Source organism: Plecotus auritus, assembly GCF_963455305.1.
Source record: "Plecotus auritus genome assembly, chromosome: 4".
Taxonomy (NCBI): domain Eukaryota; kingdom Metazoa; phylum Chordata; class Mammalia; order Chiroptera; family Vespertilionidae; genus Plecotus; species Plecotus auritus.
Window position 1 is genome coordinate 30,549,339 of NC_137775.1, and position 6,000 is coordinate 30,555,338.

Below are 6,000 nucleotides of genomic sequence, written 5' to 3' on the forward strand. Positions count from 1 at the left end.
ACCTTTGCAGGTACTCCTTCTCTCTCCTGGTACTTTATGCCTTACCCTTCCCTCTTAGTAGAATTCGTTGGAATTCTACTCAACCTTCAAGGCGCCCAGTCAAAAATCACTTCTTCCCACAAAGACCCTCTAGTCTTTCTGGTTGGAAGAAAACATGCTCTCATTTATACTCTACTCTCACTTGTAAAGTTTTAATGTAGCCACATGTCTTCTCTAGATTGTGAAATTGTTAGAATCAGAGATCACCATCCTTTTACCTCTCAGTTACTCATTCTGAGGCCCGAGTTTGACTCCAGAGCCCAAGGTTGGAACTCCTACCTAAGCTGATTCCTTTTGCCATCTAAAGTGAGTTTTATACATTATATAAATTTTAAAACAGGGAACAAATTAATTAAATGACACAGTTGAAAAAATGGAACGTGAATCCAAAAATACATAAAGGAATGTTATTTTCACTAACTTCTTTTTCTATTCTTTTTCTTCGTATTCTTTTGTCATTCCTCTAATCATATGGAGAGTTAAAAATAAGATCTAAACTTTTCCAAAGGTCCTGATATTTGCAATCCTGTAGAGAAATTATCTGAGGAATTGAATGTTTTACTAGCTGTTTAGAAACATATAGATCCAGCTCATGCAGGGCTCCAAAGATTAATCGATTACTTCCCACAATGACTTGTAAGGACTTCTCAATTGTTAATTATTCAGTAATTAAATCAATGGTGCTGGCCAATTAACTGGAGCCCCAAATAAGTTTTTTAATGTAAATGATTTATTCTTTAAAAACTTATCTGCAAATAATAATAGCTAGCCAACCCCTCCAACTGAAGTCAGCAATTGAATCGTAACAAATTTCCACCAGGCCGGGGACCATTGATGAGAAAGATGAGACACATGTTACATACATCAGCCTACTCAAACTTCTAGTCCCTGCCTCCCAAATTCGCTCTCCCAATGATCAGTTTCTAACCCCTAACATGGCCAAATAGTAGTCATCATACATCCTGATATGCCAAGGACAGCCCCCACTCCCATTTATGCCAGGTTAGGTTATCATTTTAGTGATCAACCTGTCCACATGGTCTGGCCTCACCTTGCATCACCTCTCCTCTTATCTGTGCTCCAGCATCACTGGCTTGCTATCAACTCCTCAAAACACTGTACATCCCCCTACCTGAGGGCATTTGTATTATTCCCTCCATACAATACTCTTCCCCTCTTCACACCTACCTTTTTCTACCTGACTCTTATCTTTCAGTCTCATCTCAAACATCACCTCCTCAGAGAGGTGGCTTGTTCAGCCGTAAGACAGGGGGGATATAACCCTTGTTATACACTCCTTTATATTTCTTCCATAGCACTCATAATAAATGGGCATTACATATATTGGTCCACCATATTAATGTTTGTCAACCCGACTAGATTAGAAGTTACTTTTCTAGTCTAGATCATTATATCCTTGGTGTCTAGCACAAAGCCTGAGCCATAGTGGAATGAATAAATAAAAAACTGTATTGACCAATGCTGACTAAGGCACTGTCATAGTTCTCTGAAGACTGGATTAAGATTATACATGAGTTAAAAGTCAAAAATGCTGGCTGGCCCTGAGTACTTCTTGACCTTACATCCAACCACCTGGTGACTCAGAAGTGGTAGGACAAACCCCACCTGCTTCCTACCTAGATTCCTCTTTAGGCACACAAACATCATTTTCATCTCTCCAAAGCACTTTCTTCAAATAGGCCTAAATAGGCCTAAGTATGACTGACTAGTTAATCTTCAAGTTTTAAACTGATAGGAAATCTAAAGTTATGAACACTTGTAGAATAGATCACATAATAGTAACTCAAATGATATGTGACACCATTTATCAAGCAGTTCAGATTCTATTCCAAATGCAGTCATGAAGACAGGATAGTCCTATGTCTATCTTTATGTTAGTTCCATGGTCCATCTCAGAGAAACCAAAGACTCCACCGGCCAAGTAAGCTATGTTATCCCCTTGCACGGGAGGACTTGGGAGTTGTGTCATAATAATAGATAAAATGCTGAAACATTTTCCCAAATTGCTTAGAGCCATCTCAACCTACAAAATCTGATTTATAACTTCCTTTTTGTTAGCATTACCTTAAATAGCACATAGTAAGCAATATTTTTTATTGTGATCAAGTATCAGAAACCAATAGAAAATTATATCACTTATGCAATTTCCTTTAAATACATCCTTATTTCCATAAAGTTTTCCCATTTTCTCTCAATCCTCTGTATTTATCCATAGCTTCAAACACTGAGGAGCCTCATTGGAACATTCACTAAAGTTTTACTCAAGATTAATTAAGGCTCTGCCTGCGTGGTTACAGCAAATCCATACATGCTGGATGGTTGGACATTTATTGAAACCTGAAGTCCACTGAGTTGAGTTAGCAAACTTCCTCTGGTCCTTTTTAAATATCACTTAAAAAGTTGCAATACTTACATACCAGTATTAGCCAAAAGATGGATTCACAAAGAATTCATTAAAGAATGTAAACCCATTAACTGGAAACACATCATTTAAATTGTGAACTATTTCTCCACCTACAGGACTACTGCACACACCAACAGAGAGTTCTGCTGATGCTGACTATGAATCAAAATGTGAAAACAATGTTTATTTTTAACAGACTTAGGTGATTAATGGCCTGTCTGATTGACAATCATCCATCCAGTAGATTTCAGCCACTTTTCCCTTATTATAATAGTTACCACATCAGGTATTAAATTATTCCACATCTTAATGGATAACACTTTCACGGATGCCAAATAACATTTTCAATAGGTCTTTAAAACTACTTTTCCTATGTTGAAGCTTTCCGGTTAACTTCAACTAATAATTGATAACTCAAAAATCTAAAACCAACACAAATAGAGTGCTTGTTATTTGTTAATGCTGCTATTAATATAAGCCCTACTTTAAAAAAAATAGGCAACTTCTTAAATAAAGATTTTTCATTTTAAATTGAAGAAGCATAAAATTTTCAACCTGGTTTTCTGAATCATGATAAAGTGCCAAAGGCTCAAGCAGACACATGTACTATTATTCCACAAGGAACACCTGCATACATGTTGTCTCTGTGTTGTTGTCATAGTAACAAGAACATTTGTAAACACATCCCAGGTAAAAGGAACCTGATCAATCAAAACATTCTACTGGCTAATCTTTCAATGTAGTTAAACAGCATGATTTTATTATGTAATAATATACACATAGTAAATCCCTGTAAGTTCCATGTTTAATAGAAATATAGAAATATTTTATCTATTTTAATGGTATTTTTCCAAAGGCCTCCATAAGGATCTAGCCATTTAAGAATCAGTTACATTTTAAATTTGTAATATCATTAATAGACTTACATTCCTAAAATTGTCCCCAAGTCAATTTCACATCAACTTAATCATAAATACATGAATATATGTAGTCTTTAATAAAGCCAATCACATAAAATAAAATCACCATAACAGGAATATTTATGCCAATAAGCAATTTTTGTTTTATACCTGACCTATTTTCAAAGTAAGAAACACGGACCATTTTCAAAAGGTTCACCATTGCAATATAACATTTTTCTATACATAAGAAATATACTGACTATTTCAAACCTAGTGGTGAAAAAGGATTATGACACTTGAAGCACACTGCCAGTATTAAGTGGATGCTAGCAAATCCTTTTCACCTCAAAATAAAAATGGACCATTCTCATCATGACTCCTTAGTGTCCCACAGAAATTCTGTCTTAATTATGAAAACGATTTCTTATGTGGAAAGCATTTCTGTCTTGATAAATTATTTGGCCTATATCCTAAAAGTCAAACCAAATCTACTCATTACACAATCTACTTAAAATTTTGCTTTGGCAGTCTTATAAAGTGAAAAAGTGCAAGACATTTAAATTATAATATGTATGTATTATATGTAAAGTATAATTATTGTTATCTATGTATATAATATATATGCAAATATTTCAAATAATTTGCTTTGCTCAAGGACAAACATCACCAAACATTACTATATCACTGGAGGAAATGTTTCTAATAAAGTTAAATGGTCCTTTTCTATGAGGCTAGATCATTGTAAATTTAATTAAAATTGATCTTATTAATATTTCAAGTAATTTCTGGGCTTGATTATGCACTACAAAGAAAAATTATACTGAAGAGGAAAGTCAATAGCCTTTGACTAGAGCTCAGAGTATGCTAAAAAACAAACAAACAAACAAAAAAACACACAGTTCTCTTGCGAATTACCAAGGTCTAGCCTTTGGCGGTAGGGAAGAGAACCGATATTTATTTGGAGGTAAACTGAGTTATTTTTAAAATGGCAAAAAAAAAAAAAGGAAGGAGAAAAATCAGTTCAGATTTTCCATTCTAAATGAAAGTACCGGAAACAAGCCTTTTTATGTTCATTTTAGGCCTAAGTAACTGGGCAGAGAATAAGGCTTTCACAATGTCAGTTGCACACACTGCTTCCTGTGCGAATTCTAAGCCATTACAGGTGTCCTAAAGGCCTCCGGTGAAACCTATTATCAGGGGATTCCTCTGGTCCCCCGAAAGCTACCCTTACTGCCCTCCACCCGGCACATATTATTGCTCATCTCCTCCAACTGTCTTTATTAAGGACCCGCTCACTTCTCTGCACCGTCTGGGTTAAAGTACCCAGCTGGCCTCGGCATAGCAGGTAAAAGCTTTCTCATTAGAGAGGACTAGTTCCTGCAGTCCTTTTTAGTTGGATGCTTTCAAGTCAGAGAGAGAAGCCACTTGAAGAAAACCCTCCTTCCCTGCCTTTCCCCACTGGGAGCCACATCCCCGAAGGACAACACCAAGGGGCACTTCCTGACCTTCTATCCCCTCATCCAATTTGGGCTTGGAGGGTTGGGGTCTTATTTTCTACTGTCCTCTGCAGCACTGGATGTGTTATGTAAGAGGGACAGGACGCGGAGGCACATGCGTATAAAGCGCACCGATCTGTGATAACAGCTGGAGTGGCAGATCTGGAGTCTCCCCCACCAAATACCACAGGCACCATACACACCCATCACCCCTTCCCACACACACCCCCACCCCCACGGCAATGTTTTCCTGTCTCACCCCTTCCAGTACCAGACGCACAGAATGGAAAGGCGGGAGGAGGGGTGAAGGGAGGTGAAAGAGGAGAGGCAGCAGCAGCACATCTGCTTTGATAGCAGCCGGCAGAGCCGCCGCGGCAGAGCCCCTCGTTAACCCCCTTCCTGTGGCTGCACCACGTCATGGAACATTCCCGGAACGGGCCAACGTTCCACCCACTTCAGGGAACAGACATAAAGGCGCAGACCCAGCTCCCCACAGTGCACAGCCCAAACACACATGTCCCTTCCCGGTCCCCGAGCAGGCGCACAGACCAACACGCATGCAAACCGCCCCCACCGGTCTCCACGCGTCCCCTGTCAGCCCGCGCCGCCGGGAGCCGCTCCGCGGCCGGTGCACCCGCAAGGCGAGGGCGCCTCCGCCTGAACCTTCCATCGAGACAGTCCCCTCCTTCCTCGCTTCCTTCCTTCGCTCCTTCCTTCCTTCCTCGCTGGGCTGGAGAAAGGAGTCACTGAAATGCCAATAGCCGGCGCCTTCGCTGCGCTCCCTCGGCCGCAGGCCGGCGGCCGGCCCTCGCGCCGCCCGCCCCCTCCCCGCGCGGCTCGGTCGCGGCCCCCTCCCCCGCTACCTGGTGACGGGGCCAGAGGCGCGGCAGCCGCAGCGGTGGCCCGGCGGTGCGCGCCGGTGCACGTCCCTCATTAGTAACCAGGCACATTCCTGCCTCCAGCGCTCGCGCGCGGTCCCCTCCCCCCCAGGACATTACGCAAAGCAGCCTCCCCTCATCTGCATAGGTCCGCGGCCAGGGTATTCCCCGCATTTCCCAACGCGCCGGACCCCCCTCTCGAGGTCTCCCCCATCCCTGCCCCTTCCGACCCTCACCCTCGGGAAACCGGGAAGCACCGC

The 6,000-nt window shown here is 41.5% G+C and overlaps 1 protein-coding gene across 1 annotated transcript in view; it reads right to left on the reverse strand.

Moving 5' to 3' along the window:
- Positions 1 to 5,681, reverse strand: part of HIVEP2 (HIVEP zinc finger 2) — a 186,008-nt gene extending 180,327 nt beyond the window's left edge. Inside the window, exon 1 of the mRNA XM_080666811.1 lies at positions 5,437 to 5,681. The gene's annotated coding sequence lies outside the window, so the exon portion shown is untranslated. The remainder of the gene's footprint in view (positions 1 to 5,436) is intronic.
- Between the last annotated feature and the right edge of the window lie 319 nt (positions 5,682 to 6,000).